We start from the raw sequence: 12,541 nt of genomic DNA on the forward strand, positions 1-12,541 counted from the left end.
GATTTCCAGTGCTTAGTGTCAAGCAGAAAGCCTACCACCTACTGGTTAACTCTGACAGTTTTTATTCTTCTGGGGACAGAAAATAAGCCAGATGAGTTGAGCAGGTGGGGGGAAAAGGGGGTAAATTGTAGAGGATGGGAGGCAGGAATTTAGAGCTAGAAATAAAAATGGTGGCTGGCGGGGAGGGGGGAGTTAAAAAGGAGCAGTACTGAAGGGACTGTCTCTGGAGAGCAGACAGAGTATATCCTTTTCACACCACACTTTAGTTCAGGCATGCACTGAGATCAGTAATACCACCACTACCACTACTACTGCTACTGCTACTACTAGCAGTTGCCATCAGTGTACCAAGTACTAACTATGTCCCAGGCACAGTGCTAAACTTCTTGCGTGTATTATTTTATTGAATCCTCACAACAACCCTAAGCATAGGCACATTACATTTATCAGTAAGCGTACAGGGCACCTTCTATGTATCAGTGTGCTACGTGCTAGGGTTAGGGTGATGAGCCAAACAGTCTCTATCATTATAGGGCATGGAGTGTAGTAGTGAAAAGGTTAGACATTAGTCAAATAATTACACTAATACATTTTGTACGTGTGTATGCTGAATGCTAATGTATATAACTATTATTTTTTGAGCACCTATTATATGCCAAACAGGGCTACTACTATTATTCCTGTGTTCCATATGAGGAAACTAGGTGTCAGTAAATAACTCAGTGACTTGGCAGACTTGAACGTTGGGTCTTAGCCACCAGGCAGTAGATGAATCACTGAATGCCTATGGAAGGTGGCAGAGAATAGACCATCTGCTGGGTCACTGCCTTTGTCACTGCTTGTCTTCATCAGAGGTGGCTAAAGCAAAACGCACTGTTGGGTCTCACCAGGTAATTGGGAGCCATTATCCTGATGAATAAGGCAATAGAGTAGTTGCCTCCTTGGATTTTCAGGACAATTGTAAATACAACCGTGACGTGAAGTGACAGCAAAGAATGAAGAAAACCAGAGGAGACAACTTCAAGGAGAAGTGACTGGTCAATGACATCAAAGCTACAGAAAACACACAAATTCTAAATTCTGAGAAGGTAATGGATTTTTTTCTTGTATTTTTATAAATACACTATGTTGAAGGTGAATAGCATGTCCAGTAAAATACATGTTTTAAATTATCCCAGAGCTGTTTTTAAAATCACAACCAACGAAGAAATCTGCCAAAGGAAGCATTTCCCATAAACTTCCCTTTGGAAATATCCCGGGTTTTCTAGTCCTCAGTACAAGAAAGACATTTTCAGGAGAAGGAAATGTGAGGCAGGAAGAACAGGAAATTTTATAGATAGTGGCACTTTCACTGTGCTTCCTTTAGCCAGCGCTACCTCCCTGGTTCCCTTCACATGTGTTTGTTTCTTATTTCAACAGTGCAGTGTGACCATTTGCCCGACAAGTGACAGAAGACCAGAGACTTTCACTGGGTTCTCCTTCTCCTGGGCCTTGTGGTCTGCTCTGCAGTTACAGGGCTCTGGGAACACAGGAGGAACTGACACTTGTCCTGTTCACTGTGTTAAAACAGTGATGCTCTCCCACTACAGAGCGTGTATGGTAAATATCTCATCTTTCTTTTTTTGTTTTTTTTTTTTAGTGAAAAAAGTGTCATAAATGAGGTGGAGGCAGGTGAGGCCACATTCTTGTTGCTGAGAGGGTGTTATATGAAAGAGAAGTGTTTAGTGTAATGTGTGACTTGCCTGTGGCTTCCACCTGCTCAGTTGCCCTAGGTGGGATAACCTAAGCAGGGGCAGGTTGATTAGACAGGCTCATTGGCTGGACAACGTTTGATCTTTAGGTACAAGTCTATAGACTGAGTGAAGGAACAAACTGAAGACCATTGTTTAACTAATTCATGTTGAAAATTCACTTTGGACTACTTTGCATTTAGTATAGGAAGTGACCTCAGACCAGACAAATGAGTGAGAAAAAAATTACATCCCATGAAAGTGACACTTCAATTCAAACTACATTTTTTGAGCACCTACTATGTGTAGTGAAGCAAGGTCTAAAAGTTTTATTTCCCATTTGATTTTTCTTTCCCCCAACCCCAATGTTTATAAGGTGCAGTACCCGGGTGGTGCAAACGGTTAATGTGCTCAGCTGCTAACTGAAAGGTTGGAGGTTCTGGCCCACCTAGGGCCTTAGAAAAAACCTGGCAATCTACTTCTGAAAAATCAGCCATTGAAAATCTCATGGAGCACAGTTGTACTCTGACATATGTGGGGTTGTCATGAGCTGGTTGGTTTATAAGGTAGGAAAGATATGCCCAGTTCCGTGTCCATGTATTTTTGATTGTGCTGTTTATTGGAAGTCAAATATTTTAAGAACTAGTTGGGATTTCAAAGATCACCTAGTCTAATTCTCTCATTTTACAGATGAAGGCACTGAGGCTCAACAAAGTAATGAACCCAAATTATCTTACACTTCTTATAGCAGAAATGTGACTGAAATAACTTTTTAATTTTCACGATGCCTGTACAAAGTAACAAAATAAATTCTGTCTTTCACTATAACGTATATTGTTCTGGTTACCTATTGCAGTGTAATAAGTCACCCTAAACTTAGTAACTTAAAACAATTTATTGTCTCATTTATTCTTCAAAACAACTTTGCAAGGGTGGTTATTGTTAGCTGCTGTGGAGTTGACTGCAATTTATGGAGACCTTGGGGTCCTGGTGGTGCAGTAGTTAAGAGCTATGGCATGCTATGGCTACTAACCAAAAGGTCAGCAGTTCAAATCCACCATCCGCTCCATGGAAACTCCATGGAGCAATTCTACTCTGTCCTATAGGGTTGCTATGAGTCAGAATCTACTCGATGGCAATGGATTATATTCAACAGAATGAAATGGTGCCTGGTCCTGTATCATCCTCACAACTGCCAGCATGTCTGAGTCCATCTTTGTAGCTATTGAGCCAATCCATCTCACTGAGGGTCTCCTCTACCCTCACTGGCCCTCTACTTCACCAAGCATGATGTCCTCCTCTAGTGATTAATCCCTCCTGTTGAAGATTCAGACAATGTTCTAATGTGATTCATAATATTTTCATTGGCTAACTTTCAGAAGTGGATTGCCAGGTCTTTCTTCTTAGTCTGTCTTAATCTGGAAGCTCCACTGAAATCTGTCCACTATAGGTGACACTGCTGGTATTTGAAATACTAGTGGCGTAGCTTCCAGCATCACAGCAACAAACAAGCCACCACAGTAAGACAAACTGACAGATAGGTGGTAGAACAAGGGAGGTATGAGCTACACATTCAGATGAGGAAATGGAGGCTAAGAAAGGATGTGTAATTTGTCTAAAATTTTAGCTAGAAGTGGTATAGCTGGGATTTGAACTCAGTTCAGGTGGTTTTCAAAGCCTATTCTTTCTCTTCTACCTGGTTATGGTATCATTTGTGAAATCGTTTGGCAACCTGAAAAGAGTTTTATAGATAAAATATTTTATTAGTATATTATCCCTTTTCCCCTACAGGCTTATCTTTTGACTTAGGAAATGTAACATCTGGCAGTGTATTTTCTCCAGGATAATTTTGAGGATTATGAGGAGTATGTTATAGCCAGTAGTTTCATATTTATAATCTACACACAAAATTGTTCTACTAATAAATTGCCAAGGATAATTGAAAATGTGCCTTAGAAGCGAGGATGGTGAGACTTTGGCTTGCTTACTTTGGACATGTCAGTAGGAAAGACCAATGGCTAGAAAAGGACATCACGGCTGGTAAAGTGGAGGGTCGGCAAAGGCAAGGGAGGCTCTCAGTGAGATGGGCCAACACAGTGGCTGAGACCATGGAATCAAACATAGCAACAATCATGAAGATGGTGCAGGACTTAGCAACATTTCATTCTGTAATACATAAGGTTGTTATGAATTGGAGCTGACTCAATAGCAACTAACAACAACAATTATTGAAAATAAATAAAAACAAACTCACAAAAACCAAACTCTCATAAGTTTTCTGGAGGAAATCATGGTCCTCCCTGCCCCCATCTCCATGAAGGATAGGTTGGTCTTCTCTTCTGACTCACATCCTGGCCAGGCTCCTCAGCCTTCAGCTTGGGAGCAGCCCTCCCCCTAATTTTGCTGACTGTCAAAGGAACTGAGTCTTAATCGGCAGCATTCAGTATTTTCCTCTAGTACTTGTCAGAGAGTATAACGTCACACTCTCTACCACTCAGTATTTATCTAAACTTTTGTTGCATTCCTCTAGATTCCTGACACTTTTTCTTGGGGTGAAGCCAGAACCTCCAGGAGTTGTCTACATGCACAGTTTTGGTCCCTGGTAGATTGCTTTTTACTGCACTGCATCTTGGTATTATGCCATTGGAGATAGTAGGAAGCAGGCCTATTAGACTGTTACTGTATTGGCTGTGGGATGTTGTTAAGGTCAGGCCCCCTAAAATAATTTCATTTCATTTTAGGAGGAGCCATGGAGAAACTTCTCTTAGGCCTAAGTATCTATACTCCTAAGGAACTGATTGCTTTCATTTTATGGACACTATAAATTGAGTAAGGATTACTTTCCTTTCTCTACTGGCTATTAGGAAGCTCAGAGGTAATTTTCCCCCTAAGTCCTAATAAAGTCTAGAAGATCTTCTGGCATGTAGGAGGCTACTAACCCTACCTCTGGCTTTATCCTTTCCCTCCTTCCTATTTTCCCTTCTCGCTGATGTCCTCAATTATATACAGGTGGTCCCCAGGTTACAAACGTCTGACTTATGGACAACTTGTACTTAAGAATGGACTGTAATAAAGCCTATTGCATTAAAAATTTGAGTTAAATACATACAATGGTTCATAATAATGAATGTACACACTACTTTGTGATGTTCATGAATATATTCAATGGTTTGGAAGTGTTTCTTAAGTGTTTTATATGCATAGAAAGGTAAAATACTATATACTAAGACAAATATTTGACTAATTGATGCTAAATAAGAACCATATGTACCTGTTCCAACTTACCATTTAAAGACAGACTTAGGAATGGATCTTGTTCATAACCCAGGGACTGCTTGTATAATATACTGCTTTAAAAATTAGGTACACTGCTTCAGACCGTTTTTGGACTAAGGCAGGTAAACTAATCTTAATGGACTCAGAATGCCTCTTTCTATAGAGTTCCATTACAGTAATTTAGGGATATTTGTTGTTGAGTTGGTTCCGACTCACCGTGACCTTATGTATAACAAAATGAAATGTTGCCCAGTCCTATCCCATCCTCACAACTGTTGCTATGTTTGAGCACACTGTTGTAGCCACAGTGTCAATCTATCTCCTTGAGGGTCTTTCCTCTTTTTTGCTGACCTCTACTTTACAAGCATAATGTTCTTCTCCAGAGATTGGTCTCTCCTGATAACATGTCCAAAGTAAATGAGATGAAGTTTTGACATCCTTGCTTCTGGTGCAGTGGTTAAGTGCTGGGTTCCGTGAGAGAAAAGACCTGGAAATCTATTCTCATAAAGATTACAGCCTAGGAATCCCTGTGGGGCAGTTCTCTTCTGTCCTATTGGGTCACCATAAGTCAGAATAGACTTGATGGCACACAATAACAACAACAATTTAGGGATAGTGACATGATACTATAGGAATAAAAATTTACTATTGGCTGCTGTGCTTTATCCATAGTTGCTGTTCAGTTAAAAAAATTTTGAAGGAAGAAAGAAAAACACTTAAATATTTGTTTTGAGTTTTTCTAAGACAGTGTTAGCTGCTTTCTTAGATATATGTTTTAGATTCAAAGGGAGACAGTGTTGACTGGAATATTCACATCTTTTCAGTAAAGAAATGTGACCACCACAAAGCAACCCTCAATAAAATCCAAAACACTGAAATAATACAAAGCATTCTCTCTAAACACAGTGCCATAAAAGTAGAAATCAATGACAGGACAAGCAAGGATAAAAAAATCAAATACATGGAAACTGAATAACACCTTGCTTAAAAACAACTGGGTAATAGAAGAAATCAAAGAGGGAATCAAAAAATTCCTAGAATCAAATGAGAATGAAAACACATCATACCAAAACCCTTGGGACACAGCAAAGGCAGTGCTCAGAGTCAATTTATAGCAATAAACACACACTTCAAAAAAGAAGAATGGACCAAAATCAAAACGTTAGCCCTACAACTTGAACATATAGAAAAAGAACAGCAAAAGAAGCCCACAGGCACCAGAAGAAAGGAAATAATAAAAATTAGAGCAGAAATAAATGAAATAGAGAACAGAAAAACAATAGAAAGCATCAACAAGATCAAAAGTTGGTTCTTTGAAAAGATCAACAAAATTGACAAACCACTGGCCAAACAGACAAAAGAAAAACACGAGAGGAAGCAAATAACCCAAATAAGAAATGAGATGGGGGACATTACAACAGACCCAACTGAAATAAAAAGTAGTATAACAGAATACGCTGAAAAATTGTACTCCAACAAATTTGACAGTCTAGAGGAAATAGACAAATTTCTAGAAACAAACTACCTAAACTAACATAAAATGAGATAGAAAATCTGAACAGACCCATAACAAGAGAAGAGACTGAAGAGGTAATAATAATAATAATAATAATAATAAAAACTCCCAACAACAACAACAAAAAAAGCCCTGGTCCAGACAGCTTCACTAGAGAATTCTACCAAGCATTCAGAGAAGAGCTCACACCAGTACTACTCAAACTATTTCAGAGCACAGAAAAGGAAGGGATACTCTTGAATTCATTCTATGAACCCAGTATAACCCTGATACCAAAGCCAGGAAAAAATACCACCACAAAAAAAGAAAATTACAGACCAATATCTCTCATGAATATAGATGCAAAAATTCCCAATAAAATTCTAGCCAATAGAATTCAGCATCATATCAAAAAAATAATACACTACAACCAAGTGGAATTCTTACCAGGTATGCAAGGATAGTTCAACACTAGAACATCAATCAATGTAATCTACCACATAAATAAAAGAATCATATCATCTCAATTGACACAGAAAAGGCATTTGATAAACTCCAACACCCATTCCTGATAAAAACTCTCAATAAAATAGGAATAGAAGGGAAATGCCTCAACATAACAAAGGGTATCTATATAGAACCAACAACCAACATCATTCTCAATGGTGAGAGGCTGAAAGTATGCACTTTATCACCACTCCTGTTTAACATTGTGCTGGAAGTCCTAGCTAGAGCAACAAGGCAAGAAAAAGAAATAAAGGGCAACCAAATTGGAAAGGAAGAAGTAAAACTATCCCTATTCACAGATGATATGATCCTATACATAGAGAACCCCAAAGATTGCACAAGAAAACTAATGGAACTAATAGATTCAGCAGAGTAGGAGGATACAAGATCAACAAATTAGTTGGATTCCTCTATACCAACAAAGAGAACTTTGAAAACAAAATCAAGAAAACAATACCAATTATTATAGCCCCTAAAAAGACAAAATACTTAGGAATAAATCTAATCAGGGACATAAAAGACCTATACAAAGAAAACTACAAAACACTATTGCAAGAAACTAAAAGAGTCCTACATAAATGGAAAAACGTACCATGCTCATGGATAGGAAGACTCAATATTGTGAAAATGTCAATTCTACCCAAAGCCATCTACAGATACAATGCAATCCCAATCCAAATACCAACAGCATTCTTCAATAAGATGGAAAAAGTAATCACCAGCTTTATATGGAAGGAGAAGAGGCCCCAGATAAGGAAGTATTATTGAAGAAAAAGAACAAAGTAGGAGGCCTCACACTACCTGATCTCAGAACCTACTATATAGCCATGGTAGTCAAAACAGCCTGGTACTGGTACAATGACAGACACATAGACCAATGGAACAGAATCGAGAGCCCAGATGTAAATCGATCCACCTATGGTCAGTTGACCTTTTACAAAGGACCAAAGTCCATTAAATGGGGTAAAGATAGTCTTTTTAACAAACGGTGCCGGCAAAACTGGATGTCCATCTGTAAAAAAAATGAAACAAGACGAATAACTCACACCATAGATAAAAACTAACTCAAAATGGATCAAAGACCTAAATATAAAACCTAAAATGATAAAGATCATGGAAGAAAAAATAGGGATGATACTAGGGGCCCTAATACATGGCATAAATACAATACAAACCATAACTAACAATGCACAGACACCATAAGATAAACTAGGTAACTGGGAGCTCCTAAAAACTAAACACTTAGGCTCATCAAAAGACTTCACCAAAAGAGTAAAAAGAGAAACTACAGACTGGGAAAAAATTTTTTGGCTATGACATACTTGACAAGGGTCTAATCTCTAAAATTTATAGACTATTTCAATACCTCAACAATAAAAAGACAAATAATCCAATTAAAAAATGGACAAAGGATGTGAACAGACACTTCACCAAAGAAGACATTCAGGCAGCTAACAGACCCATGAGGAAATGCTCATGATCATTAGCCACTAGAGAAATGCAACTCAAATCTACCATGAAATACCATCTCACCCCGATATTATTGGCACTAACCAAAAAAAAAGGAAATAACAAATGTTGGAGAGGTCGCAGAGAGATTGGAACTCTTATGCACTGCTAGTGGGAATGTAAAATGGTACAACCACTATGGAAAACAATACGATGCCTCCTTAAAAAGCTAGAAATAGAAATACCATATGATCCAGCAATCCCACTCCTAGGAATATATCCTAGGGAAATAAGAGCTGTGACACGAATAGACATATGCACACCCATGTTCACTGCGGTATTATTCACAACAGCAAAAAGATGGAAGCAACCTAAGTGCCCATCAACAGATGAATGGATAAACAAATTATGGTACATACACACAATGGAATACTACCCAATAATAAAGAACAATGATGAATCCGCAAAACATCTCACAACATGAATGAATATGGAGGGCACTATGCGGAGTGAAATAAGTCAATCACAAAAGGACAAATATTGCATGAGACCACTATTGTAAAAACCCAAGAAAAGGCTTACACACAGAAAAAAACAATCTTTGATGGTTACAAGGGAGGGGAGGGTGGATGGGGAGAGGAAATCACTAACTAGATAGTTGACAAGTGTTAACTTTGGTGAAGGGAAAGAAACAATATAGGGGACATGAGCACAACTTGACCTAGGTTAAGTCATAGAAGCTTCCTAGACACATCCGAATACCTTGAGGGACTGAGTTACTGGGGCTGAGGGCTAGGAACCATGGTCTCAGGGGACACCTAGGTCAAGTTGCATAACACAGTTCATAAAGAAAATGTTCTCCATCCCACTTTGGTGAGTAACGTCTGGGGTCTTAAAAGTTTGTGAGCAGCCAACTGAGATACATCTATTTGTTCTATCCTATCCTGAGCAAAGGAGAATGAAGAAAACAAAACACACAAGAAAAATATTTGTCCAAAGGACTAATGGACCACATGAACCATAACCTCCACCAGCCTGAGTCCAGAAGAACTAGACGGTGCCTGGCTACCACCACTGACCGGTCAGGCAGGGACCACAATAGAGCGTCCCAGACAGAGCAGGAGAAAAATGTAGAACAAAATTCAAATTCACAAAAAAAGCAGACTTACTGGTCTGACAGAGACTAGAGGAACTCCTGAGATGATGACACCCAGACACCCTGTTAACTCAGAACTGAGGCCTCTCCTGAAGTCCACCTTTTAGTCAAAGATTAGATAGGCCTATAAAACCAATAATAACACACATGAGGAACATGCTTAGTTCAATCAAGTATATGAGACCAAATGGGTAACACTTGTCCAAAAGCAAAGAGAAGGCAGGAAGGGACAGGAAAACTGGATGAATAGACACAGGGCACCCGGGTTGTAAAGGGAAAGGCAGAGAATTATGACAATGTTGCGGGAACTGCAGTCAATGTCACAAAACAATTTATGTATAAATTTTTGAATGAGAAACTAATTTGTGCTGTAAACTTTCACCTAAAGCATAATTTAAAAAAAAAAAAAAAAAAAGCAATGTGACCAGGAGTAAACATCCTTTCTGTGAAGCAGCAGCCAATTCCTCTGGTTTCCAGGGCCATGGTTTCTCCAGAAGAGTAACATTAATGGGCCAAAAGACCAAGGCACCTCTACACAATGGGCAAAATACTTACAGCCTTTTTTCTCTTGTGCTAATGGTGAGATACTCTCGCCCAGCCCTCTGCCGCAACCCCACCTCTGTTGGCCTTGGCGTCCCACCCAGGGCCTGGATCCTCACTTAGCTTGCCCTGTGAAGTGAGCACATGGTTCCCGCCTCAAACTAATCTCATTATAGGAGGGCTGTTCTTGTCAGGCCATATCTAGGCTGATGACATTAACAAGTCCCCTGCCGTGTTATTTTAAAAATAGCAAGTGACTTGAAGGTTGGAGGGTTATTTAAAATACCTTAGAAGTTGAGAGGGACCACCTCTCATACTAGTGTCCCCCTTTACATTCTTTCCCCTCCTTCCTTCTGGAAGGAAAACTATATTAATAGAAGTTCCCTTGAAGTGGGAGAACTAAGGGAGTTTAAAAGGGAGCTGAAAGCCCTTATAGGCACAGTAGGTACAGCTGTTCAGGGGCCCTCATTCTAGGTTTTCAAAAACCTATAATAAATTTAGCCCTCTAAGCACACCCATATGGGGTTGGTTTGGGAACATTTTTACACATCAATTCACCCTCTCCCTTTTGTTGCTTTGTGGAATGCAGCACAGCCACACGAGAAAACAGCAGAGGCCTTTCGCAGCATCCTGGAAGCCTGTCTGGAACCCAGAAGCATCACAATGACGCATGCTAGATTATGACAAACATTCTCTTCTTTAGAAATTCTGTGAGGTTATTTCAAATTGTTATTTGTTGAGTGTATAGCTGTGTGGTCTAAGGTATTATTTTTTAAGTTGTAAGTAAATTGGCTATTATGTGGGTTTTCAAAGCAAATACATTTGGTGCCTCTTTCAAATATCAAATGCTAACAAAATCATGTATTCTAATTAGGAATTACCTACACTGTAAGAGTTTCCCATGATAGAATGTTGCAAGATCAACCACTTATTCATTGGAGATGCCTTTTTTCAACAACAAAAATGGCAACTATAAACATGGACCTCGCCAGATGGAATACACAGGAATGAAATTGACTACATCTGTGGAGAGAGACGATGGAGAAGCTCAGTATCATTAGTCAGAACAATGACAGGGCTGACTGCAGGAACAGGCCATCAATTGTTCATATGCAAATTATAGGTGAAGCGGCAGAAAATTAAAACGAGTCCACAAGAGGCAAAGTACAACCGTGAATATATCCCACCTGAATTTAGAGACCGCCTCAAGAACAGATTTGATGCACTGAACACTAACGACTGAAGACCAGATGAGCTGTGGGATGACATCATACATGAAGGAAGCAAAAGTTCATTAAAAAGACAGAAAAGGAAAAAAAGACCAAATGGATGTCAGAAGAGATTCTGAAACTTGCTCTTGAACGCAGAATAGCTAAAGCGAGCAGAAGAAATGATGAAGGAAAAGAGCTGAACAGAAGATTTCAAAGCACAGCTCAGAAGACAAAGTAAAGTATTATAATGAAATCTGCAAAGACCTGGAGTTAGAAAATCAAAAAGGAAGAACAGGCTTGGCATTTCTCAAGCTGAAAGAACTGAAGAAAAAATTCCAGTCTGCAGTTGCAATATGGAAGGATTCTATGGGCAAAAAACTGAATGACACAGGAAGCATCAAAAGAAGATGGAAGGAATAGAGTCACTGTACCGAAAGAATTGGTGGACGTTCAACCATTTCAGGAGGTAGCAGATGATCAAGAACTGATGGTACTGAAGGAAGAAGTCCAAGCTGCACTGAAGGTATTGGTGAAAACAAGGCTCCAGGAATTGAAGGAAAACTAACTGAGGTGTTTCAACAACTGGATGTACTGCTGCAGGTACTCACTTGTCTATGCCAAGAAACTTGGAAGACAGCTACCTGGCGAACGGACTGGAAGAGACCCATATTTGTGCTCATTCCAAAGAAAGGTGATCCAACAGAATGCGGAAATTTATCTAACAGTATCATTAATATCACATGCAAGTAAAATTATGCTAAAAATAATTTTAAAATGATTGCAGCAGTACATCGACAGGGAACTGCCAGAATTTCAAGCGGGATTCAGAAGAGGACATGGAACAAGCAATATCATTGCTGATGTCAGATGGATCTTGGCTGAAAGCAGAGAACACCAGAAAGATGTTTACCTGTGTTTTATTGACTGACTATGCAAAGGCATTCCACTGTGTGGATCATAACCAATTATGGATAACATTTTCAAGAATGGGAATTTCCAAACACTTAATTGTGCTCATGCGAAACCTGTACATAGATCAAGAGGCAGCTGTTTGAACAGAGCAAGGAGATACTGCATGGTTTAAAATCAGGAAAGGTATACATCAGGGTTGTATGCTTTCACCATACTTACTCAATCTGTATACTGAGCAAATAATCCCAGAAGCCGGACAATATGA

Source organism: Trichechus manatus, unplaced genomic scaffold (assembly GCF_000243295.1).
Source record: "Trichechus manatus latirostris isolate Lorelei unplaced genomic scaffold, TriManLat1.0 scaffold00175, whole genome shotgun sequence".
Taxonomy (NCBI): domain Eukaryota; kingdom Metazoa; phylum Chordata; class Mammalia; order Sirenia; family Trichechidae; genus Trichechus; species Trichechus manatus.